Source organism: Dermacentor albipictus, chromosome 5, assembly GCF_038994185.2.
Source record: "Dermacentor albipictus isolate Rhodes 1998 colony chromosome 5, USDA_Dalb.pri_finalv2, whole genome shotgun sequence".
NCBI lineage: Eukaryota > Metazoa > Arthropoda > Arachnida > Ixodida > Ixodidae > Dermacentor > Dermacentor albipictus.
In genome coordinates, this window is record NC_091825.1 from 64,685,859 (window position 1) to 64,713,140 (window position 27,282).

At 49.6% G+C, this 27,282-nt stretch overlaps 1 protein-coding gene across 10 annotated transcripts in view; it reads left to right on the plus strand.

Annotated features, from left to right (window-relative positions):
• The window catches only part of LOC135911706 (uncharacterized), a 288,230-nt gene that overhangs the window by 138,239 nt on the left and 122,709 nt on the right, over positions 1-27,282 (plus strand). For 7 of the 10 annotated variants that reach the window (XR_011514481.1, XR_011514482.1, XR_011514483.1 and 4 more), the window contains 2 exons: positions 11,626-11,752; positions 21,974-22,157. The exons of 1 other annotated variant lie outside the window; for it this stretch is intronic. The gene's annotated coding sequence lies outside the window, so the exon portion shown is untranslated. Of the gene's footprint in view, positions 1-11,625; positions 11,865-21,973; positions 22,158-27,282 lie in introns of those variants that run through there. 2 more of the 10 variants (XR_011514486.1, XM_070538437.1) reach the window with 2 other exon arrangements.

Genomic DNA, 27,282 nt, shown 5'->3' on the forward strand with positions numbered 1-27,282 from the left:
GGGGCAAAAGAAATCGTTCTGTCGCGCGCGTCGCAGAGTGATTTTCGCTGACAGCTTTCACACGCGTTTGCGACAGCGCGATATCCGTCGCAGCGATGCGCAAGGTTGCCTCCTGCTCACGAAGTATCCATGCCTGCATCGTTAATTAAAAAAATGGCTGTGGCTTAGCTAAGGTTAAGCCCAGGATGCGAAGCATACTAGCCTTTATTTTAGTTGTTGAACCACTGTTTAGGCTGGTGAACTGCTGTTGGTTGGCTATATTTGGTTCGGCTAGACGAAGAAACAACTCATGCGTTACTCTGCTTCGCCTTCAAGAGTGGAACGCGACAGCGTTTCCGTCGACCCGCCAAGGGGTGTAAGACAATGGGCTACGGCGCAGCGACTACGCGCCCCGCATTGGACGCGGTGAGCATCGAGCAACGCAGCGTTCGGCGCGGCAACGAAATGTGTGCCTGAGCAAGCGACGCACGCCTGAGCCTTAGAAACAGCTCGTTTCTAAGGCAACACCGCATTCACTAGAGGCGCTTTTGTACCGCTTTGAAGCATCGTACTCGTGGCTCAGTGGTAGCGTCTCCGTCTCCCACTCCGGAGACCCTGGTTCGATTCCCACCCAGCCCATCTTGCAAGAGTTGAGCCAAAGCCACCTAGAAACAAGCGCAGCTGCTTATATACCGCCGCGAGTGACGGCGCGAGTTGGAGCCCCGTTTCTCCTCTGTCGTGACGTTATGGTGTTACGTGGTATGGCATGGGGTCAAAGGTCATTGAAGGCGACACCGCCGCGCCTGAGGAGCTGGGTTGAGCTCTAGTAATATGCTTCGCATAAAACAACATGGAAACTAGTGAAATATTCGAATTTTCCTATTTTTATTTGATGATAGAAAAGGCACACCATATGTAACGTTTAAAGGCGTTGAGGCTTTACGACAGCTTGCAGGGACGGTGAGTGAGGCGCTGCACAACACCGCAAGTATGAGCGTGGGCATGGCGTGCGGCATCGGTGGTTCCGTTTAGTTTCGTTGTTACTATGGAAGCCGCAACTTTTTTCCCTGGATGAGTATTTGCTTGTGCAGAACAACAAACTACCGTTGACGGTGCATGTATATAAGTAGCTGGCGCAATTTGTAGCGATGAAGAGGTTGACGACGACGGCGATCAAATAGGTACGTGCCTTATGTTGAAGCAGGTCCGTCTCCAGACCTGGATAGCATGCAGCTTCTCCTTTCAAACGAATTATGTAAGCGGAAGAAAAGAAAAATGTTCATGAAGCTCCTAAGCCGCAAACGCCCACCAACCATAGCTAGAACTGACGCGCGACATTGCTTCACAGCGCTACCAACGCCCGGTAAAACACGCATTGCCCCTCGCACATCGCGCCGATCGCTGCGACTGAGAGACGGCACGACCAACTTGTTGGAATCCAGTCGCGGAAGCCCACGACGCAGCGGCGGTCGCTGAGCGACGGAATTCGCTGTGTCGCTGACTGAAAATCGCGCCATGTGAAACAGCCTTTACGCGGGCTGGCGCGAAGCGCGGTGTTGACGAGCGTAGTGAAGCTTTTCGCTTTAAAACTAGCGCTTCCACGTAGCTATTCAGGATGCTCAATCACGCCGCAAGGCTCAACACCGCTCTGAGCGTTGCACAGAGCAAGCGACCTTGACAGCTCCCAGTGGTGTCTTCAGCCTTTCTACAGCTACGGAGAGCGGTTATACTAGAGCTAATGAAGAGGAGGAAATGATGGGGTGGGAAGTAACTGAATCTGTCGTTTTTCTGGGAACGCTCTGGGCTTAAGCGCTAGGGAGTTGGGAATTGTATGCCTCATTTAACCTACAGTGGTGCGTTCTTCGATCAGTCAGACATGGTTTGAGCATCTCACACTTGTAAGAAATTGAAGGCTCTGCTGCCGCCGCGTTCCCGATACAATTCTCGAGAATACAAACGAAAATCAGCAAGAAAGAATAACTGCAGATGTAGACGAAAGGAATGGACGCATAAACGATCGCTCTTACATGCTGAAAATCTGTTTGTTAACTTTACAGCCAGGTGTTGTTGCCACTTGCTTTCCCTTATTCTTTGCATGAATACTGTAAACAAAAACCTTCCCCTCATTTTTCTCTGCACTTACTACATGTGCGAAAATTCCGCATCTTCAAAGAAAGCCCATTCTGGCAGCACGCCTCGTAAGTTGCTGTTGATAAGTTCTTGAACATTTGTAGTGTTATCGAGTGTGTAGCGCCGACATCTATTCGCGTATTAGATTCCCCGAATACGTTTCGAATATCTTTACAAGCTAGCTTCTATGTACTGTAGTCTTATGAAGAGGGAATCGCGGCATGTGCAGATGTTCGGAATTTGTATGCGTTATATTTTCTTTTGTTGTCACGAGCAAGCATGTGTGCTGCATGTGAAAGCAAGCTTGTGTTGTCATGAGAAAGCAACGGAAACCGTCGTTTTTAAGGGAACGCTGCGGGCTTCAGCGCGAGGAAGTTGGGAATTGTATGCCGCATTTACCCTCCGTGGTGCATCCTTCGATCACTCGGACATGGTTTGAGCATTTCGCGCTTGTAAGAAATTGACGGCTCTGCTGTCGCCGCGGTCGTAATACAATTCTCAGGAATACAAACGAAAATCAGCAAGAAAGAATGACTGCAGATGTAGACTAAAGGAATGGACGCATACACTTTAATTATTTATTTAATTAGTTTATTTAATTTATTTATTTATTAAGGAGCCACAGCGCCAATGCGTTACAGTGGGGGACAAGGGAGGTACAAGAAGTAGTACATACGACACCTCTGCTCCTACACAATGTTATCAGTGATAACAAAGAAAGATAAAAACGAAAAAAAAGACAAAAGAGGCAAAGCCCTTAGCAATACACCTCTACAATCTACAACATCATAAAGAAAGCATCATTTGATTCAACCCTCACAACATCACTCGGCAGTCTATTCCATTCCCTAATGCTTTTAGGAAAGAAAGACATTCTAATAAATTCAGTTGTTGTCGCAAGTTCACGTACCTTAAAAGCATGGTCAACACGATTGGATCTATAAAAAGGCTCTTGCACAAACTTTTCGTGATCAACCCGAACAGCTGAACAATAAAAAGCATGAAAAAACTTCAGCCTCAACTTCTTACGGCGCGTGTCTAGTAATTCCCAGTTGAGTGCTTCCTTCGTACGCGATGCACTGCATTGAGCCCCGCGTATGCCAGATACGAAACGAGCAGGAATGTTCTGCACCCGCTCCAGCTTATTTTTATTTCTACGTATATGCGGGTCCGAAACCGTACACACGTATTCCAGAATCGACCTCACATAAGTCTTGTACAAAACGTCCCGATATGACTGTGGAAAAATGTTTGCATTTCCCTGAAGAAATTCCAAGGTATTGCATGCTTTAGTAGCGACATAATCGACGTGAAGGTGCCAATTCAATGTAGGAGTAAAATAAACACCTAAATATTTAAATTCGAATACCTGCTCATGTCCTATTCGAATACCTTTACCTGTTCCGAATACCTGCCGCTGCCAGGTAGTGCTCAAATTTAGCCATCTGCGTAGTACAAGATAGGCCCCTGCGAAAACCATGCTGACGAGGATTAAACAATGAATGTGCGTCCATGTGTGTTACTATACTAGTATAGAAAATATGTTGAAGTGTTCTGCACGCAACAAAAGTTAGTGATACTAACCTATAATTTGAGACGGTGTCACGAGGAACAGATTTGTGAATGGTCACTATGCTCGCAATTTTCCAGTCATCTGGAAGGCAGGATTCGTCAAGCAATTTTTCGAATTTAATCTTCAAGTAAGGTGCCACCGACTGAGCACAAAATTTATAAAACTTGTTTGGCAAGTCATCAGGACACCCAACCTTAGCAATTCTCATATTCTGCAACAGAGACTCATACCAATAATGCTAATAACATCATCATCCGTAACACTCATCACCGGCTAGAAATTCAAGGTACTCGTACCATCATGTCTCCGTTACAATGCACAGATGAAAACAGAGCTAAAATATGTATTAAAGAACTCAGCTTTTCCTACGTCATCATCAATAAAGCAGTTACCAGACACAGTAGGTGGTATAGCCTTTGTCTCTTCCATTTCTCTTTGCATGTTTTCAGAATTCCTTTGGATTATCCTTTAATTTCGACTCCATTTAAATTCCAAATGAATGCTTTGCAGCTACCACTGCAACTTTCATTTTTTCGTTTATTTCATGTAACGCAAGCCATGCTCATGTGTCGTCTTTCCTTTATATTTGCTGTAAGCTGGTTACGTTCTGCGTGTTAGACTGCGTAACTACCGAGTAAGCCAAGGTTTACTTTTACTTCTTTTCGTTAATGTCCATGCCGGAACAAAAGCGCTGCCTCAGTTCAAACATCTTGTCCTTAAATATAAGCCATAATTCAACTACTCCAGTGTAGTCGGCATATGTTTCAAATACCATCCGATACTCATTCAACGCTTCATTTTCCTCGCTTACATTTGTTTTTTCATAGTTGCATACTCGTCTGCTTGCTGTTCCAATGCCTCTTAAATGTTCAACATTCATTTCACAAAGCACTGCATTATGATCGCTTATTCCAGGTAGCACTTGAGTGGAGCAGACTAATTCATGTTTATTTGTGAATAACAAATCTAAGATATAATTCCCACGTGTCGGTTCCAAAAGAGTTTGAAGTAACATAAAAAATTAAAACAAGGTAATCAGTTCTTGACTGGACCGACCCGAAAAAGAGTGGAAGTGAGGTCGATGACTCCATTCAATAATAGGCGGATTGAAATCACCTCCAACTACCATGAAGCCTGATTGAGCTGCGTCAACTGTCACCGCCAGCTGCATAAGCACATCGGCATGTGAATCAGGCGGGCGGTAGAATTAACACACAGTTAGGACTTTGCTATTAATAAGCGTCAATCTGCATCGTACACCCTCACATTCATCGGCGCCAGAATTTATCTGGGAAGAAGAAATTCTAGAATGCACAAGAATAAATACACCTCCACCGTGCAAGTCTCTGTCCGTTCTATAACACTTAAATCGATCTGAGATTGCTTCATCATCAGCAACTTAATTTGCTATCCACGATTCAGTACCGAGAATAATGGACGCGTTCACCATGTGAACTAGAGATGCAAATTCATCAACCTTATTCTTAATGCTTCGGCAGTTAATTACAAGAAAGGAAATAAGCGTTGCATTATGTCGACACCGTCACCCGACCGGTTCTACTACCTTTGTAGTATCTGTTTTGTCTCCTACTACCGGTAGCACTTCATTTTTATTATCATCAAACAAGTACTTCTGACCATTTATAATTAAGAGTGTCGTACTTAAGACTGATCTTGTCGCCACTTTGTTCACGCGATTTCGCGACCTGCCATAGATATTTTCTCTTTCTACGTTGTAGGAGTCGAGGACGGACTTCGTGATGAAAACAAACTTGGAGGATTTATTTTACATTATTTACAGAGAGACGTCAATGAACAGTCGTACAGTCATTACGGGCCGGCAGCAACTCGGACGCTGTGGCCCGCGGCAACAAGTTCGAGAGAGGTGAATCAGGGAATGCTCTGGTATCTCTGGAATGCTTCTTTTCAACCCTTCGAGGACTGGATGTCGCGTCATGTTCGGCCAATGGGAGAGTCCACTCAGATGACGCCATTTTCGGCCAATGGTAGGCGCCCGTGCGGCGGTGGCATACCCGGCGGCTCCCTGCGGTCTTGCCTCGCTGACTTGCAATGCGCTCTTTAAAGGCGGACGGTGGGGGACGCTTGGGCCCCATTGTCCGAGGCCCCCCCCCTATTCCCGGCGGTACGGCTCCGCTGGCTTGCAAATGCCTTCTTCAAAGGCGACCGGTGCGACGCTTCCAGGCCTTCCCGGTACATCACAGCCGTCTGGCTTCGGGACTCACGTTACCTGGAACAGTGCCGGGCTATCCCCTCGCTTTCTGGAAGAACCAAGCATTGAATAGCTCCACTGGCGGCGTATGAAGTGGGGGCCTTCAACTTGTTTGCTCGAGCGCTCCTCTGGGATGTGCTTTCCGCGTTTTCCCGCTTCTCAATTAGTTGTGCTGCGATTCGATGTGGTCTGGGGAACTCGAAGTAGGCGCAGGAAAGAGCCCCATATCTAACAACGTACATCTTCAGAAAAGTCCTATGAAATAGTGACATTACTTCCTTTTAATTTATAAGCGCTTGTTAAAACGTTTTGCTTTTCAACGTAGGAAGCGAAAATCGCTATTAAAGGATGATTGCTACCGGACGTGAATTTGCCCAGCCTGTGAGTATTTGTGATTAACACTGATTGGATACCTAATTTTATTTACGCACGTCAATACACATTCTCCAGAGTCCTTACTTGACTCGTTGTTTTGTATCCTCTACACCGAAAAAAAAAGCAAATTGCAACGCCTCCTCTGGCTCTCCAGATGGTCTACATTCGCCATAACTGAACCCAGCATCCGCTGATGTTCTGCAGATTGTTTCGTAAATTGTTTAACTGCGCAGTTAATTTGGTCAATACTAGGGATTCTGGAGTCTATAGACGCTATACGAGTGCTGACATCATTCATGGCGTGTTTACTTTCAACTTGGGTTCCATTGCACGTAACTTGGCCTTAAAGGGCAGCTGAACACTTTTAAAAAAAAGTGAACTTTCAGTGAATTATGGCATTTTTTCACCCCCTGAGTACGAAAATTATTGTGTAACGAGCCAGAAATTACCGCTACTCGCTTTATTTAGCAAAAACAAGCCGCAGTGTCTGTGGGAGACGCCATGCGTCTCTTGACGGGCTGTGATGGTGAAGACGATCCTGACGTCATCTTAGGTATCGGCGGGGTGCGTGATTCGAATAGAGCGCTCATGTGACCCCTGTATTGACGTCATCCTCGCGCCCCGTCTTTTGGCGCGCGAGGGTTGTGTGAGGCTTCACCGAAAATTTAAACGGCGATTGCAGCGCTGCTACGTGTACAATAGAGGAAATAACTTCAGGGGTTGAATTATACTGTGGCAGCCTTCGAAACCACGGTAACTCTTCCAGTTCTAAAACCTCGTCAGCTTCCCTTTAATGCTATCTTGACCATCTGGGAGCCTCTGCAGAGTTTCGGCAGTGGTCGGGCCAGGGTTAAGCTCAACGTCACCGCTTAAAAGTAGCAGCAACAGATAAAAGGAAATACAAATACGACGCAACAATCTGACGCACATACAATGAGCAATGACACACACATGAGCAATGCACATAAGCAATGACGCACATAATCTTTCAATTGCGAGTGATTTTTCTGGCAAGGAAATAACATTTGGGGTGGAACGGAAAATACAAAATGCGTGCGAAAGTAATGCATGTGCGGATTACTAACCTGCAAAAGCAGCAAGAAAAACATGAGCGGAACCACTTCTGCCATGCTGGTTCCACGCCCCTCTGAATGGCTGTCAGGTCCCGGTATTTGTAGACTGACAATAAGGCTATCACTGCACCAGTTGTTCCTTGATCGGCTGAAGTCAGCGGCTATGCTTGTCGATTCGTCGTCATGAGCAGCAGACGAACTTCCTTTTACTGATCCATCAACGTACATGCCAGGCCAAAAGTGTGAACTCGTGGGTGACGTACAGGCTCGTGTGCGTCCGGCGAGGCAGCGCATCGAAGCGAAGCGGGGCAGGCGCACACGGACCTCGGGGAGGCGCTTCGTGTCGTCTGCTACAGCGCTGGAGCGCGCCGCTCTGACTTTGCTGTAAACTACACTTCACTAGACCCAGGTGACTGAGCGACCGAGGCGGCGTTGCGGGAAGGCGCACTTCACTAACTGGAGCATTTTCCAGCCGGTTCGGTCTACAGATCGTGAACAGACTGCTAAGTCAATATACATTACCAGAAACAAGCTTGTCACCACATAAATCACTTAGCATGTTTTTAGCCTGTACATGAAAAGGCGTCGCTCAAAGACTGCTTCAGAGCCGAGATGCCAAGTGCCTGCAAAAGCAGCAAGAACGATCGTTCTGACAAGTTGAAAATCAGTGTGTAAACTTTACAGCTAGGTGTTGCTGCTACTTACTTTGCCTTATTCTTTACGTGAATACTGTAAAAAACCTTCCTGTCATCTTTCTCGGTAGCTTTTGTGCGGAAATTTCGCATCTTTAAAGAAAGCCCGTTCTGGCGGCGTGCCTCGTAATTTGCTATTGATAAGACCTTGACCATTTCTAGTGTTATTGAGTGTGTAGTGCCGACATCTATTCGCGCATTAGGTGCCCCGAATACGTTTCTAAGATCTGTAAAAGCTAGCTTCTATTTATTGTAGGCTTATGAAGAGGGAATCGCGGCATGTGCAGATGCTCGGAATTTGTCTGCATCTTATTTTCTAGTGTTGTCATGAGAAAGCATGCACAAGGTATGCAGGTAGTGTATTTGCGAAGCCCTTTCCGTAGAGATTTCGTGTTGCACGATATAGTGTCAATTCTCGGTGGGCCTAACCTCTCGTTTCGCGAATCTCACGCATGTATACGCCGTCTTGAGCGCGCGAAGGTACAGTATATATTTTCGCTGAATTTGAACAGCACTTAACACTTGCGCGCAAAAATAAAAAGAGAAAAGTTTTCAGCGCTTATCGAGATGCCCCGAGTCGCGTATGATCCGCTCGTCGCATCTGCTTGTCCCTTGGCGTCCGAAAACTAGCGCTCCCGGGTAGCTAATCAGGATGGTCAATCGCGCCGCCGTCTGAATACCGCTCTGAGCGTCGCACAAAGCACGCGACCTTGACAGCTGTGGTGTCTTCATCCTTTCTACAGCTTTGGACAGCTGTTATACTAGAGCTAATGAGGAGGAGGAAATGAGGGAGGGGGAAGTAACTGGACCCGTCGTTTTTCTGGGTACGCTGCGGGCTTAAGCGCTAGGGAGTTGGGAATTGTATGCCTCGTTTAACCTAGAGTGGTGCGTTCTTTGATCAGTCAGACATGGTTTGAGCATTACGTGCTTGTAAGGAATTGACGGCTCTGCTGCCGCCGCACTCGCAATACAATTCTCGGGAAATGTATTAGTCGATAAAATTTGCAGCTCCACGTCACGTTTTGTCATCTTGATGAAAACGCAAAATTGCATTTTGTAAAGCTTCTGTTTCCCGGCACAAATTTCAAGGCACGTGCGCTCTCCACAGCCAATCAGGGAGTCAACATAGCGCATAATGGCGACCGTGCAGCCGGCATGCATGTCGAGAATAGCTCCCCTAGTCTACCGCCTGTCTTCCCCTTTTCTGCATTTATTCAATCAGCCTGGAAGCGCCGGCTGTGAAGAAACGCCCAGTCCACCATGACGCCGCATTTAAAAGGAAAGTTATGAGCGTGGAGACGGACAGATATCGGGCCGCATCACGGGCGTTCGAAGTTACCAAACTTGCGTGTGAGACTGGCGCAAACAGAAGGAGAATATTTTCGCCAACAAAGCACCAAGGAAGGGTTTCAGTGGACCGAAATAGAAGAACTCCTTGCGGAATATGTGCAAGAACATCGAGCGGCACAGCGGCCTGTGACGACCGATCTGCTCAAAGTACGGGCAATGCAGTTAGCCCTACAGAAAGCTAGGGCTCAAGCGGAGTGACTTCAAAGCGAGCAGGTGCTGTCAAATTTTATGAAGAGAAAAGACTTTTCTCTTCGAAGGCGAACAAGGATATGCCAATAATTGCCAGAAGAATATGAAGAGAAATTTCAGTTTTCAGTGGTACGTTTTGAAGTTGCGCCATAGAAACGGCCACAACTGTTGAAAAAAAAGGTTGCGAAGCAAGTGCGCATTTTGCCTTCCGGCCACGAAAAAACTAGAATCACCGCAATGCTTTGTTGCACTGTGGATGGGCACGAGCAGCCCCCGTACCTCCAGACGGAAGGCTCTCCCGGAAGGAATCATGTTTTCGAGTGGCGCGATTTGTGCGTGCAAATAAAAAAGGTTGGATGAGCACGGACTTGGTCGCTGATTGGATTGATAACGTTTGGCGGAAGAGACCTGGCGGAAGTTTGGGTCTGCCTGGGATGCTTGTGCTCGACGCGTTCAGGTGCCACCTTGATAAGTGTATCAAGGACAAGCTGGCTGCATGCAACACCGAACTTGTCGCGATACCCGGTGGCATGACATCGCGGCTCCAGCCACTCGATGTTGGTTTGAACAAGCCAGTGAAAGATAGAATTCGGGCGCTCTACACCGAATGGCTTGTCAGCGGTTGCCACGAATTCACGCTCGCCAATAAAATAAAGCGTGCCTCGCTGCAGGACTTTACTGTATGGGCGAAAGATGCTTGGTGCACGATCCCATCTGCCATGGACGGCACCGTGGATGAAATGCTTTGGTCTGTTAATATCGATGAGAAGTTGTCTGATGGCGACGACGAGCGATATCTATTGCCCCACGCAACTTGTACCGGGGCACTAAGAATCTTAGTTGCAAGGTACGTTGTGTTAAGGTTAGTTGCAAGGTACGTTGTGTTTTTATTCGTCCCAACTTTAGTGCATTTGGAATAAAACTGTTTTTTTTTAAATGAGAGAAAATAGTATTTCGATATGAAAGCACGACGTGTGCGCTATTGCACTTCCTTTTTTTTCTTTTTCTTGGGGGGGGGGGGGGGGCACGGAAAACGGGTGCGAGTTACAATGGAGGGCGCATTAGAATCGAGTAAATGCGGTACTTCGTGGCAGCTAGGTAGAGCATGCTACGTAGCATGATGCTGCTAAATCGGAGGCCACGCGCAGCAGCAGCAGCATTACATAAATATTGTGCATAGACCGGCCGTGCAAAGATGAAGTGATTTTACAGTCTTTATCAGATCGCAGACGCATATGTTTCATTTATTTCATGGAATCTTAACAATTAACGTACTGCTGAGAATGTTTTACTGCAATTGTGTGTTGCCAAGGGAGATTTTTCACCATTTTCGCTACGAGATTGTAAATTTCCTGCCACATACAGTGCATAAATGCTTTGCTCACAGAAGCCTCTTTTACAGATTGGATGCGTTTTCTTACTACGCATATTCAAAGGCATTTCAGAGCCTCTTTAAGCAGTCAGAAACGTTTAAGATTTAAAAATTTATTTGACGTAGATGGACGATCATGTATTGTGCTACTTGGCTTTTATTCACTGAGCCACTTCCTGGCCATGTGTGCATGGTTTCAGTTGCACATGTGACCATCATCTGCCAACTCTTACTTATTGCATTCAAATACTAGATTTGCAGGGCACCTTAAAAGCTGTCCGCATGAACTTGTAGCAGCTGGTCTAATCAAACGAAACCTAGGCACATGTGTAAAATAGGAATGCAAATTTCCATAGCAATGAAAGTATTGTCAGCAAACACTTTGGGCCCTTGATATGCTGGTTGCGTTCACTGGAATACCTGAAATGTAAATAACGTAGGAATGGCTCTCCGGTAATTAGAACTCATTGAATAGTGACGCCAATGCATTTGTTTACTTCTCTAAGACCAAGTGTGTGAACGCCGTTTTTGTCATGTACCATCTTTCTTGAAAAAATGTATTAACAATGAGCCATGTACGCTAAGTTTCACTAAAACTGGCGTTTGCTTATGGCATGGGGACATTGGACAGCAAAAATAAAAAGTCATCCTTTCCTTTACAGTTTAAAATGTCCGTACACCAGGGAGAAATGTCCGTGAGATTTGCAGACCGCACCAAAACAAGAGATGCTCTAAGGAACTCTCAACCCATTTCTGCTAATACAACGAGTGTGACCTTAGAGAACACCAGTAAGACATTTACCCATTCTTCAAGTTGTGTGATGCTGCTGATGTGTGATGCTTGTGTGATGTGGTGGCACAGAATGTGGACAAAGTAAAGTGTCAGAAGTGCTACACAATGTAACCAATGAAATTAAAGGCACTGTAACGAAGAAGAGTAGCCGCCTGCGCCACAGCACCATCGCTACCGGCATGAGCTCGTGGTTGCTGTCTTTCGCCGAACGCTTGTGACAGCTACCCGTTCGCGCCCGTTGCTAATAAATCTCTTAGCAAGTGGTGGACGTGCTGGGTATCGACCACCCTGGAACTTCGGAGTCGCACTCTACCCCCCATCATGCCCGACGACGCACGCACTCCTCCAGCTCCTCCAACGGCGCCGGCCACCTTGGTTTGTGCCGGTGCCTTGCGTCAGCGAGATCCCCCTATCTTCTCCGGCACAGATGACAAAGACGTTGAAGATTGGATCTCGTCTTATGAGCGAGTGAGTGCCCATAACCAGTGGGACGACGTTACCAAGTTGAGAAACGTCGCCTTTTATCTTACGGACGTTGCGAAACTATGGTTTCTCAACCATGAAGCCGACCTCACTTCGTGGTTGGTCTTCAAGACCAACTTTACCCAAGTTTTTGGTCGGCCTGCAGTAAGAAAGCTTCGTGCAGAACAACGTTTGCGCACACGTTCCCAAGAGACCGGAGAAAACTTCACGAGCTACATTGAGGACATTGTCGACCTTTGCAAACGGGTGAATGCGTCAATGTCAGAGGAGGAGATCAAACATATAATGAAGGGTATTCAGGACGACGCATTTCAAATGTTATTATCGAAGAGTCCTCACTCTGTCGCTGAAGTCATCGAATTGTGCCAGAGTTACGACGAGTTGCGCAGGCAACGGCTTCACACCCGACGTCCCACCCCGCCCGCCGACTCTCTATCCAGCCTTGGGGTCGACGACTACAACCATGCTACTCTCTTCATCAAAATCCAGGAATTCGTTCGCGCAGAGGTCGCCCGCCAGCTATCGTTGATATCTTCTGTCCAGGAACCACCCCCTGCTTTGCATCCTACGATCCGCGACTTCATTCAAGAACAAGTCTCTCAAGCCGTTCCTCCAGCCGTTGAGCAGCCACCAGTCACGGCTCCTCTCACTTACGCTGAAGCAGTTTCCCGATCTCGTCCACAAGCGCCCCTGCCGCCCTCTATGCATCGACCACCGACATTTTTGCCGCCATCTATGCCGCTTCACGACCGCCGGCATTTTCCTCCTATGCCGCTGCCCGACCGACAGCCTTTTCCGAATGCTCAACCGCGACTCGGACCTTACCCCCACCAGTGGCGCACCTTCGATGACCGCCCAATATGTTTTGCTTGCGGTGGTGCTGGTCACGTGGCGCGCCATTGTCGTCGTGGCATGCCTCCTCTTCAGAACATCCGGCGGGCGCCACCTTTCCCCGCTCCGTTTTCCTCGTCGCCTTCCAGCCTTCCTACTTCTTCCTTTTCCCCTGACCGCCCAACCGCCTCTACTCGCCGCTCACCATCTCCCCGCCGTCGCTCGCTTTCTCCGATGCGGCGTCGTCCCGTGTCCACCGAGCAGGAAAACTGATGGCCGCAGTTCCCGAGGCACGAACTGCGTCCACGTCGCAATGCCCAAGTCCTCGTCCCTCTCCAGCCAACGTCATCGAAGTCTCTTTCGAAGGAATCGCCGTCCTGGCGCTTGTAGATACAGGAGCCGCCGTATCCGTAATTTCCGCCGAACTCTGCCGCACACTACGAAAGGTTTTGACGCCTCTCTCCGACTTCTCCCTTCGAACCGCGAACGCTCAAAATATAACGCCTCTCGCTGCCTGTACTGCTCGCGTCTTCATTCAAGGTCTACTGTATACCGTCGAATTCGTCGTGCTGCCCACTTGTTCCCATGACATCATATTAGGCTGGGACTTCCTTGCAAATAATAACGCCGTTATTGACTGTTGTCACGCCGAACTCGAACTTTCTGCACTTCCAGACGTCGAGCCTATCGACAACGACCCTTCCAGTGTTAAACTGTTTGTTTCCGAAGACAATTCCGTCCCTCCACGCTCTTCCCTGCTTGTGCCTGTGTCGTGCGCCGCTATTTCTGATGCCACTGTTTTCTTTACGCCCTCTGAGCTGTTCATTCGCCGCCGATGTTCTCCGCTGCCCTTTGCTCTCCTTACTCTTCGCAATGGCGTCACGAAAATGGTCGTCGACAATCCCACAGCCTGCCCTTTAGCTTTATCTCATGGTGAATGCCTAGGCCTTGTTCAACCAGTCGACACCTTTTGCATCTTTGACACTCCTGCCGTTTCTACTTCTGCGGGCCTTGGCGCACTTACTTGTGACTCTGCGGTTGATCAGTCACTCCTCGACGCTTTCCACTGCTCCATCGACGATGGCACGTCATCTTCAGAACGAAGCCAGCTTATTGCTCTCCTGCAGAGGTTCCGCGCTTCTTTCGACAGCCATGCTTCCGGTTTGGGCCGCACATCGACCGTTTTTCACCAAATAGATACCGGCAGTCACGCACCTTTACGGCAGCGCCCTTACCGAGTTTCCGCCTCTGAGCGCCGTGTCATTGACCACCAGGTTGCTGACATGCTCAAGCGTGGCGTTGTGCAGCCTTCCAACAGTCCCTGGGCATCACCGGTCGTCCTCGTTAAGAAAAAGGATGGCTCTATTCGATTCTGCGTCGACTACCGACGTCTGAACAAGATAACACGCAAGGACGTTTACCCGTTACCGCGCATCGACGACGCCCTCGACTGTTTGCAGGGAGCTGAATTCTTTTCTTCGCTGGATTTACGTTCCGGATACTGGCAAGTCCCCTTGGCACCATCTGATCGACCTAAAACAGCATTTGTGACACCTGACGGATTGTACGAATTCATCGTAATGCCTTTCGGCCTGTGCAATGCTCCCGCCACTTTTGAGAGAATGATGGATTATATTTTACGCGGCCTCAAATGGAACACATGTTTATGCTACCTGGATGACGTAGTTGTCTTTTCCGCTGATTTCCAAACCCATCTCAGCCGTCTCGAGCAAGTTCTCAAATGCCTTACTGTCGCGGGACTTCAACTTAACTTAAAAAAATGTCGTTTTGGTGCCCGAAAGCTCCCTATTCTTGGCCATGTTGTATCACGAGACGGCGTCCTTCCGGATCCAGCCAAGCTCCGCGCTGTCACCGACTTTCCGCAACCAAAGAAGTTAAAAGAGCTTCAAAGTTTTCTTGGTTTATGCTCATACTTCCGACGTTTCATTCGAAATTTCGCTTCCATAAGTGCACCCCTGACAGCCCTTCTAAGTGGCGACAAAGAACTTTCCGCTTGGTCGCCCGCCTGTGATGACGCCTTCACGAAATTACGCCGCCTGCTAACCTCGCCACCTATCCTCCGCCACTTCGATCCTGCAGCGCCCACAGAGGTCCACACCGATGCCAGCGGCATCGGACTTGGCGCCGTACTCGCACAACGAAAAGCGGGCTTTGATGAATATGTCGTTGCCTACGCGAGCCGAACTCTGACAAAGGCCGAGGCTAATTACTCTGTTACAGAGAAAGAGTGTTTAGCCATTATTTGGGCCCTTGGAAAATTCCGTCCTTATTTGTATGGTCACCCTTTCGATGTCATCACTGACCATCACGCCCTTTGTTGGCTGTCTACCCTTAAGGACCCATCTGGCCGACTTGCTCGCTGGGCCCTTAAGCTACAGGAGTACGACATCCGCGTCCTCTACCGTTCCGGCCGCAAACACACGGACGCTGACGCCCTTTCTCGCTCACCGGTCTCCGCTGACTGCGCTTGCCTATCCGCCCTTGAGCCCACAGTTCCATCTCATGCACTGCGCAACATGCCGTCGGAGCAGCGCAAGGATCCCTGGATCAGTGCTCTCATCAGCATCCTTTCTGATCCATCCGCCTCATCACCATCGCGCGCTCTTCGCCGCCAGGCTACCCACTTCTGCATTCGCGACGGCCTTCTTTATCGTCGTAATTACCTCTCTGACGGTCGCAAGTGGCTTCTCGTGATACCCCGCCATCTCCGTGACCTTATCTGCGACGCTTTCCACGCAGACCCTCAGTGCGCACATGCCGGCCTCTTCAAGACCTATGCTCGACTACGCATCCGATTTTATTGGCGAGGCATGTATAACTACGTCAGAAAGTTCATTCGCTCCTGCGCTCCGTGCCAACGCCGAAAATTACCTCCCGGACAAGTCTACCCGTCACAACCCCTTCCCTGCCCTCGTCGGCCTTTTGATCGTGTTGGCATAGACATCTACGGACCGCTACCCTCCACACCAGCAGGCAACCGCTGGATTATTGTTGCAGTGGATCACTTAACCCGCTATGCTGAAACAGCTGCTCTGCCGACTGCCACCGCCCGCGACGTTGCATCGTTCCTATTACGACATTTCGTTCTTCGCCACGGTGCCCCTCGCGAACTTCTGAGCGACAGAGGCCGCGCCTTTCTTTCCGATGCTTTGAAGGCACTACTCGACGAATGCCGAATCGTTCACCGCACCAGTACAGCGTACCATCCGCAAACTAACGGCATGACCGAGCGCTTCAACCGTACTCTTGGCGATATGCTCTCCATGTACGTCGCCTCTGATCATTCAAACTGGGACCAAGTTCTCCCTTTCGTGACGTATGCGTACAATACTGCGACCCAGGCAACTACTGGTTTTTCCCCTTACTTTCTCCTATACGGACGAGAACCTTCTACTACTCTCGATACTATTCTGTCATATACACCTGACGCGTCCGAAAGTACTCCGCTATCTGAAGCTGCTCGTCATGCTGAGGAATGCCGCCAGCTTGCCCGCTCTTTTTCCACCGAGGACCAGTGGCAGCAGCAATCCCGTCAACCTGCCGGCCGTTCTGCACCAACTTTTTTGCCTGGCTCTCTCGTATGGCTTCGGGTACCCGCTACTACACCCGGCCTCTCCTCAAAACTTGTCGCAAAGTACCTAGGACCCTACCGCGTTCTCGAGCAAACGTCCTCCGTCAATTACATCGTAGAGCCCCTCACGCCATCGACGGACCTACGCCATCGCGGCCGCGAACTTGTCCACGTCTCTCGCCTTAAGCCGTACTACGACCCAATAGTAGTCTCTTCGCCTTAAGCCGCCAGGATGGCGCCTTTTTCTGCGGAGGGCGATTGTAACGAAGAAGAGTAGCCGCCTGCGCCACAGCACCATCGCTACCGGCATGAGCTCGTGGTTGCTGTCTTTCGCCGAACGCTTGTGACAGCTACCCGTTCGCGCCCGTTGCTAATAAATCTCTTAGCAGCACAAAATATATTTTTTTCTTATTGGTTTTTGCAAACGTGTGATGTAATGACACCAGTGTTAAAGTGAAAACCTATATATAGTAAGAGCGGTATTTTACGACCATGAAAAGGAGAAAAAAGTGTTATCTGCAGATATTGTCTCACGAACGCTCACAGCACGTAAACGATTGTTCTTTATTAAAGCCACTGTGCCTGCTCTTTCACCCTCACTTTTCAGAGACAGTATGCTGTTAGGTTACACAAAAAGAATGGTTCGTGCACATTTGCTGAGGTGGCCTCTAATAGAGTGTGTGTAGTAACTATTGAAGGAGAGGAAGAGAGAAGTGCAGTGCCGTAACTGTCTCTCAGAGGAGGACACCTCAACAGCGCTGCACAGGGAAAGGAGAGTGGGGAGAAAAAGATCAGGGAGAGAAGGAAAAGAAGGCGGGAGAAAATAACGAGAAGGTTGAAGAAGCAATGCAGGGCTTACAGCTGCGCTCTCGGCTGCGTGTCACAACAAAAGTCAAATAGGGCAGGAAGCAATTTCTTGACGATGGAAAGGTGGGCTGCCGGAAAGAGAAGTGCTCCCTCAGAGTCACAGGGCAGTCCCACACGACGGTATGACGCAAAGAGCGCAGTGCGCTCAACATCGAAGGCTGGGCAGCGGAGCAGAAGGTGCTCAAGCGTCTCCTTCTCGCCGCAATCCAAGCACACGGGGCTGCCTCTTCCGTGCAGTCTGTTCATTAGAGAGTATTAGTATTGGGGACGCAAGGCGTTGAAGCCCCAAGCGCTTGGGTGCGTTTGCGTACGCAAGCAGAAACGTGTTATAGAGGTTAGCGGCCCCAAACGCAAACCGCAATGAGGTCCCATGCGCTCGCAGCACCACCGTCTGATCGTTGCTGCGTTATCTTGTTATAAAATATGAAATGAAGCATATGAAGTAAAGTACATTAAACTCTTTTTATTAGAAGCAGTTAATAGAGAGGTTTACAGCGTCTGGTAATCGGGTAAACGCAGGCTGGGGCGTTGGGGCGGAGCCATGAACTAGAGCGGCCTGCATGGTGCTGCCACCGGGTGGCGCAAAGCTCAAACAGACAAAAACAGCTAATATTGCAGTAACCTAGTGTATTTTACTTTGCTGCGGGTATAAATTTTTGGCAGCAACACAATTAGGCCAGTGCCGATAATTTACACCGGCAGCGAAGTAGAATAGACTTGGTTACAGCAATATTAGCTGCTTTTGTCGATTTGAGCTTTGCGCCGCCAGGTGGATGCACCAAGCAGGACGCTCCCGTTTATGGCTCCGCCCCAACCACCAACTGTGTTTATCATAATATCAGACACGCTGAACCTCTCTAATACACATAAAAACGACATCTGTCGACACTTGGCGAAAGATTTATTAGATTATCTACCCGCTAGCTACTCGTAAGTTCTCCTACACCGCAAGAGTCACGTGGGTAACGTGACCTCTTAGGGGCAGCAACGTTTTCGGCCTCTCCAACAACCCAAGGACGCAAGTAGACGTAGCGGTCTGCGCACGTGCAGTAACGTCGCCCCTAGTTCTTGCATACGCAAGCCGCTTGCGTCCCCAACACTAGGGAGTTTTAGTGTTGTTTTAATCGGATGATGATGGTGCTCTCCTCCCTTGTTGCCGATAGCACGGGAACGCTCGACTCGATGGCTCCCAGCAGGTCCGTGTCCGCGGGTAACCCGACCACCCCGTGCAGGAAGCCGGTGCTCTTGCCGCGCTCGGCTGGCAGTCGGGCAGTCACTGCGATTCCGTGCAGCTCAGTGACTGCTAGCAGCTCCTCCAGGCACTCCCGTGTGGTAGTATCGGCTGCCAGAATGTTGCATTTATGGTTAAAGCGAACCACTGCAACACCGGGCCGCGAAGAGAAAGTTGCAGCGAGTGAAAGGCGCGGTGCTCTTCGGAAGGTTCCACCGGGCGCCGAGGGACGGAAGAGCACCGTACCGACAACCGCAGGGTCAACCGGGAGTGCAGCAGTTTCCAATGCTCGTGCACGCCGCAGGTCCCTCTTGGACTGCACCAGCGTGAAGTCGTACGTGGTGGACTCGCGGGCGGATGGTGTCCCTCTCTGTACTGCAGCTGTAGGCACGCTGGGTGTGACCAGGGTAACAGGTGGGCGCCGCGAGTCGTCCGTTGCCCCGGGAGACAAACGGGAAACATGGGCAGGCTCCTTCCTCTTCTTCTGCGTCTTCTTCCCCTTTGGCTTCGGCCGCGAAGCAGGCTGGCATGCTGGGTCCTTCAGAAACCGCGCCGCGGGGTTATCAGGGCCCTGATGTGGCAGTCTAGCAATGTGGGGGCGCGCCCTTGCTCGGAGGGGACGCGGAGGAGGCGGCCGTAGACTCGGCGGGATGTCGATAGGTGGCGCTCGCACTTTTTGGAGGGCCTCCGTCAGGCGGAGAGGAGGTGGCGGCTGTTTCGCAGGAGTGTGGTGAAATGGCGCTGCCGTGGTCCGGTGGCTGCACGTGGCAGCTGGCTGCCGTGTGCTAGCTGCTCCGGGCTGGGGGCAGAGCTCGACGGCTGCTTCCGTCGCCGGTTGGCTCCTCGTCCTCGCTCTCCGTCTCGCGGGCACGTTTCCGGGAGCTGAATATATCCATGTCCTCGTCGTCGGAGGGGGGGAGCGGGACCGAAGCATGGGGCTCCTGTACTGGGGGCCGTCCTGGAGAGGCTTCGAAGCGGTAGTAGGCAGGGGGGGGATCCACAGGGAGATCGATGGTGGTGGCCCGTTGACTGAGCCACTGGCCCAGCATACGAGTGGCACGAAGTTCCAGGTCCTCCCTTGCACGGAGTTCGTCGAGGGATGCGGGGCCTAGTGTCACCAGGCTCAAGCTGGCATGGCGACAGTGGCGAACGCGTGGCGGGCGCTCTCCGGGCGAAGCGAAAGCCATCTTGGCCCAAGACATCAGAACGGCACGCAGCCTATCATATCTTCCGCGAAAAACGGCCTCTAATAGTGCTGTCTAGCAGTTTCGTTGTTCTCTAATGGATACATAAGTACCAAGAATGTGGACGTAGACACAGCCACCACCATGGCACATTTGGTAGTGCAACACACGCGTAATGCTGACGTTGTGGGCACAGCTCCCTCCAGTGTCAACTGTTGCTGCGGCGAGCGTACGAGCAAACGAACGAGCAACAACCAAGCGAACGAGCAAGGCGAAAGATAAAAGCGAACATGGGTCGGAACGGGGTATGTAAGATGCGTGGAAAGAAACGGAGAGGAGGGTTCAGTGGTACCATGAGGCGGAAAGCGGAGGAGGTATTGCGAAAGCGTGAGAAAAGCATAGTGCGGCGACGATGGCTACCAGGCGGCGCCACAGTAGCGCGCGTCGTCTGGTAGATATGCCGCCGGCGGCTGCTGTGAATCGCGCCCACGCCTCACCCAGGCGCCGACTCTCGCGATCTCCAGGTTAGCGAGGCAGTCGCGCCACACTTCGCTTCGTTTCCAACGTGCTGCACGAGAAAGATTGTCCGCACCACCCAGTAAACCACGAAGTGAAAACAGGTATACAGCTGCGCTCAAATTTCGCCCTGGGGAGTACCGTAATTGTCGGTGAATTTCTACAGTGAAACCCCATAAGTCTATTTCCCAATGGGTCTGTCGTTGCCATAGACAAACAGTGCAAGGGCACACGTAGCGTGCGCCGTTGGGTTTCTTTCTGCACCAACAGAAAGCGCTCGCCTCCGCGCTACCGCGGCGCCGGCCAGGTAGATGAAAAAACAGTTAGTGACGTTTCACTTCGCGAACGCATGCGATGTGAAATCGCGTGGGTGCTATAGCCCGCACGAAACTTGGCCCTCGGTGCGCCTAGGCGCCGGCACTGACCACGTCGCACATCCCATTGAAGACGGGGTGCGCGCAGCCGTACCATTTACGCACCAGCCGACGCAGTAAAACGCCTCCCCCCCCCTCCCACTCAATGGAAACACGGCGTGCTTCCCCCTGTTGTCCTCCCTTGCACACGCGATATTGAGCCACAATCGTCGGCTCAACGTCACACGCTTTCACTCGCACACACAGCATACGGCATGCGACGACGATGTTATCAGGAGACGAACTCGGTACGTCCGTATCGTAAACAAAACCTGCAGCAACAGGCAGATGAGGTCACGGGCAACCAAGCGCACCTCCGCCGCACGCGATTATCTTCACCTCCAGGCGCCTTCCACCTCCGCCTCCTTAACGGCTTCGAACAGGTATTCGCGCATTGTGTTAGCTTGTCAGTTTCACTTCCGCGTAAAAGGACCAGAAAGCTCGCCTTCACGCATAGCGTTCGCCGCAAGCGTTTCCCGGTGAAAAGTACGATTTCATAAGCTGCAGTTTCTGGGTAGAGGCAACTGTAGCATACAAAGCAGGGACTCATGTAAGTGCACTTTGGTATGTAAAAGAATGACCCGCCTACCAAATGGTTTGGGTTGTGACAGTGCTATGAGAAGGGTGTGTGTAATGAGGACTCCTGAAGAATATCGGGCACACGAGGCGCGGCCAGAGTGTGGTTAAGTGCAATTCACGTCTCGCTGGTCCACATGTTGTAGGTGCAGCAAGTAACGGCGCAAGTCAAATCGCAGGCCATTGAAATGGCATAGGCTAATATCTATGGAAATTGCACGTGAATGTCCCAGTGTGAATCATTTCAAGCTACGTCGCAATAAATTGTACTAGTTGGCGTTTGCAGCTTTGCAGACCAAACAGCTTCACAGGGTGGATTGGAGACCATTTAATTTTGTCCACTTTCATTTCTCTATAGTTTATATAATTTTTACAATACAGCTGTCTACCGCAAAAAAGATTTTATCTTGTCAAAAGAGTTTCTTTCACACTGAAAAGCTGTGTCCATTCAAACTGTTTCTCCTTCTGTTCTTAGAAACGTTTTTACAGCCCAAGTAAATAACGAATATTTCCTGCCTTTTCAGACATCCAAGCCGACACGGTTACCATAAACGTAACAGTTAACGCGCCACCAGAAACCCCTACACCGACTTCCACGCTGGTCGCCACCTTCGGGCCCCAGGTAGCCGAACAAGCTGGAAGGTTCATGAGCTGGCTGGTTAACTTAATGCGGTGTTCTCGCAACCCTGAGGTGCAGCAATGAATAGGGTAATGAAGTCTTTCTTACATTGACCGCTGCAAAGTGCGTAGCAGTTATGTTTAAATGTTTGATTAATGCCGTTGCAACATGGCCTCGCAGCATAGATATTTTTTTGCGATACTCAGCTTCAATTATCTATCGCATCGCTCTAACGTGTGGAAAGGTTTTTTTTTATTTTATTTAGCAATACTGTAAGCCTTCTTACAGGCTCATACAGGAGTGGGTCAAAATTAAAGCAACAAAACACTGTTGGTCAAAACTGAAGAAAGCAATGAAATGCGCTAATTATTACAATTCAAAGATATAACTTGCCAACAAAACGACAGACCAAAGAAAACAGTGCAAGGCAGATAATACAGGGAAAGGGTAAGAGCTATGAACAATTGAGATGTGGTGGGAAACGGCCAAAACACAGTTGCGCAATGGAACGTTGTAGCGTTCGCTGTAGCGTTGAACGTTGTTCCTTAGCTCTCAGGAACGCAGGAAGTCTAAAAGTAGTGAAGAAGAAACTGGGAATAGGCAAGAAGCAGATGTATGCGTTAAGAAACAAAGCCGGCAATATCATTGTTATTATGGATAATACAGTTCAAGTGGCTGAGGAGTTCTATAGAGATTTATACAGTACCAGTGACGCCCACGACTATTATGCAAGAGGGAATAGTCTAGAGGTATTTGACATCCCCTAAGTAACGCCGGAAGAAATGAAGAAAGCCTTGGGAGCTATCCAAAGGGGGGAAGGCAGCTAGGGAGGATCAGGTAACCGCAGATTTGTTGAAGGTGTGTGGGCAGATTGTTCCAGAAGAACTTGCCACCCTGTAGACGCAATGCCTGATTACCTAGAGCGTACCGAAATCTTTCAAAAACGCCAACATAATCCTAATCCATAAGAAAGACGACGCCAAAGACTTACTGTCTGTTGTCTACAAAGTATTTACTAAGGTAATCAAAAATAGAATTAGGAACACTTTAGACTTCTGTCAGCCAAAGGACCAGGCAGAATTCTGCAAAGGCTACTCAACAATAGACCACATTCACACTATCAATCAGGTGATGAAGAAATGTGCGGAAACGTAACCAACCCTTATACATAGCTTTCATTCATTACGAGAAAGCGTTTGATCAGTCGGAACCTCAGCAGTCATGGAGGCATTACAGAATCAGGGTGTAGACGACCCGTATGTAAAAATACTGAAAGATATATAGAGAGGGTCCACAGCCACCGTTGTGCTCAATAAAAAAGCTACAAAATCCCAATAAATGGAGGAGTCAGGTAGGGAGATACGATCTCTACAATCCTGAAACGGTTCGGTAAAGTTTTGTAGACGCGTAGGGTACAGCTTAAGTGGAACATTCGCACCACAATTTAAGGGAAGCGTTACGTATTAATGGAGCTACAAGCTATTACAAGTTACCCTAATCCCTAGCCATGCTTTTCCTCCTCAACTCGTTCACCGAGCGATCGGCGCTAAGCTCCGCCTCACTGGTTCTGCGTCATGATGCGACGTCACTTCGTCCACTTCCGGTTGTTTTGGAGCGCGCACCCGCCTGCGCAAAACCTCTCCGCTAGCCGCTTGGCCGTTGATCCCAAGCGAGAGCTATCGAAGCAGCCTGCGTTGCGAGCATTCCGTCGTAGCGCCGACCGTGTCTGGTATTCCGGTAACCACAGGCAAGCTGGGTGTTTCGGCAGATGGCTGTAGGCATAAACTCAAGCAGATTAAGGAACTTTAGCGTAGACGTACGTGAGCGGCCTGATCGGTCTGCATGGTCCAGCGCAGAGCTTAACCAGCAGCCAAAGAAAGAGCTAATATTGCTCTAACCAAGTGGAAAACATTTTAAATATCTACACGAAGAACGTGTTGATGATTACACTCCTGCGAAAAATTTATACCACCAGCAAAGAAGAATACGTTTTGTTACTGTTACTGTGTGTGGTTGAGCTCTATGCCACCAGGTGGCTGCACACTCTTGAAATTTTCACACCCTTATGGGTGTAATGAGGGTGTACTTATCCTTGTACACCCGCATTATCCTTGTACTACCTTTAATCTATACCTCTTACTAAGTTTGATTACGACTACGGCTACCCTCTCGTTAATGCTGCAGAATTAGACACTATGCAGAATTACCCGCTATGTCCTTACGGATAATGAATCCTACCTCGTATTGCTTCTTATAAGGGAGACCTCTATAGCAGAGGACGTGGCCGTTATTTAGCATTGTGTAAGCCTCACCTGTTCTTCTAATCTCACTAAGGCAGATAATATCCCAAACAATGACTGATAATTCCTCAAAGAGTCCTGCTAAGCTAGCCTCACTCGATTTTAAACGTTGCAAGGGTCAGTTTGTATTGGCGGCCCGTGCTGATCCAGAGGCTCTTAGCACCCTCTGCTGCGTTAGAGGAATGACCGCCGCCTTGGTCAGGTGTTTTGCAGCTGCTGGGGCCTGAGGTGCATTGGGTAATTGAGTGAGCCATGTGGGAGGGGGTGGCCGAATACTGCACCTTGGAGGCCAATTACTGTTCTGGTGAGGGAGTGTCTTGTTCAAGCGTAGTGGGCCTTCCTAATTTGGTTCTACCTGGATTAGTATAGCCCCACTCGCTCTCAGCGTCTCTCGCCGGTGTCAGGCGTCAGTAAAAGCCTGCAGATGTGCACTGGAGCATGTAAAAAAAAACAGGGGTGGGGGGGTTGAACTTCCCGACTACCGCAATCGAGCATTCGGTATAGCTCAGTAAGATAATCCCGCAGGCAGCAAGGCGACCTTGTCGCCGATAAGTATGGCCGAGAGGGCCCTACATGCCTAATGAATCCGCAAATTTTTCCGCTTGTCAATTCTCAGTGGCCCTAACCTCTTGTTTCCCGAATCTCACGCATGTACGCGCGCCTAGCTGCACGATAGATTTTCGCTGAATTTGAGCAGCGCTTAAGACTTGTGCGTAAAAATAAAAAAAGGGAAAAGTTTTCAGCGCTTACCAAGAGGCGTATGATCCGCTCGTCGCGTCTGCTTGCCCCATGGAGTCCGAAAATATGGCTGGGGCTTACCTAAGGTTAAGCCTGGATATCTGGAAGCGAAAAGGTTCGGTGATGCTTATCGTTTAGCTTATGGTTATGCTTACGGTTTAGGTGATGGTTACTCTTTATCATTTAGCCTATGGATATGCTTACAGTTTAACTTATGGATATGCTTATGGTTTCAGTTATGGATATGCTTACGGTTTAGCTTATAGATATGCTTATGGTTTAAGTTATGTAAATGCTTATGGTTTAGCTTATGGTTGTGCTTTGGTTACCTTATGGTTATGCTATACGTGTGCCTTGTGTAGTTATGCAAATTGCTTATAAGTGATATATGCCATAAGTTATGCAGGATGATTAAACTTCTTTACTCATCATTCTTAGGCACATTGTCTTGCGATTTCTGTACAGCCATAAAGACAGCTCCCTGTATCGGTAGTATCACTCTCTTCTCCTTCCATGTTGAATGTGCACGCCTAGTCTCTGGCAAGCGGTTACATAGTCGGCCTCCGCGATAAACACGCGCTTGCGCCGAACGTCAAACGACGACGCACAGCGCGCGGCAGTGGCCACCTGCGCCGACTCCGAACACGCTTACGGAGCCAATTCCGACTTAAGGTTGTTTCACATGGCGCGATTGGGGCGAAAGAAATCGTTCTGTCGCGCGCGTCGCAGAGCGATTTTCGCTGACAGCTTTCACACGTGTTTGCGACAGCGCGATATCCGTCGCAGCGATGCGCAAGGTTGCCTCCTGCTAACGAAGTATCCATGACTGCATCGTTAAATAAAAAAAAAATGGCTGTGGCTTAGCTAAGGTTAAGCCCAGGATGCGAAGCATACTAGCGTTTATTTTAGTTGTTGAACCACTGTTTAGCCTGGTGAACCGCTGTTGCTTGGCTATATTTGGTTCGGCTAGACGAAGACACAACTCATGCGTTACTCTGCTTCGCCTTCAAGAGTGGAACGCGACAGCGTTCCCGTCGAACCGCCAAGGGGTGTAAGACAATGGGCTACAGCGCAGCGACTACGCGCCCCGCATTGGACGCGGTGAGCGTCGAGCAACGCAGCGTTCGGCGCGGCAACGAAATGTGCGCCTGAGCAAGCGACGCACGCCTGAGCCTTAGAAACAGCTCGTTTCTAATGCAACACCGCATTCACTAGAGGCGCTTTTGTACCGCTTTGAAGCATCGTACTCGTGGCTCAGCGACTCCGCGTTCGGCTTTCGAGGAGGAAGGACGCGTGATGGCTCGCTCTGTGCGAGGTTCTTTGGCGGCTGCCGTTGGCCGCGGTGACAGGTTTTCTTCTGCCCCCTCGGATTATAGGATGTTGCTGCCAACATTGCCTTCAGGCGAGAGCATGCAGCAGTGCGTTTTTTTGCACGGGGACCTGGCAAGAAGACCATATCGGCTGGAAGATTTTCGCGAGCCATTGGAGGAAGCTGGTATCATCAAGAACATCACGGGTATTGGAGCCTACCAGATGAATCACGTCTGGCTAGTCAAGTTGCGCAGCAAGGTGGACAAGGATGTCCTCGTGAAAACGGGTGGACTTCAAGTCAAGGGCGGCTTCTGCGCTGTCATTGACCCCGTCCAACAAGACGTCACCGTGAAAGTGCACTGGGTCGACTTTGCTGTCGAAAGTGAGAGCTTTCGGCAAGCGTTGAGTAGCTTTGGTGACGTGCTAGACGTGTCGAATGACAACTGGTCCGTCACCGGTTTTGAACATGCGACGTCCACGACGAGAGTCGTGCGAATGAGACTTAAGGAAGGTGTTGAGCTTGATGACCTGCCTCACCTGTTCAAGTTAGGAAGTGGCACTGTACTTGTTGTGGTGCCGGGCCGGTCCCCACTATGTTTGAGGTGCCGCACGCAAGTACACATTCGACGGGACTGCCAGACGCCACGTTGTGGTGTGTGCCGGGTGTTCGGACACGAAACCAATGATTGTGCAAGGAGCTACGCTAGAGTAACCAAAAGGGTTCTCCCTACAGAACAAGACCAAGAGAATATAATGGACGCGGAGGAGGCCGAAAAGTCTGCCCCGAACAGCAACAGCAAGGAACGCGAAGACAAGGCCCGGGAGACGGACGCCGAGAAAGCTGGAGGGACGACACCTGAGAGCC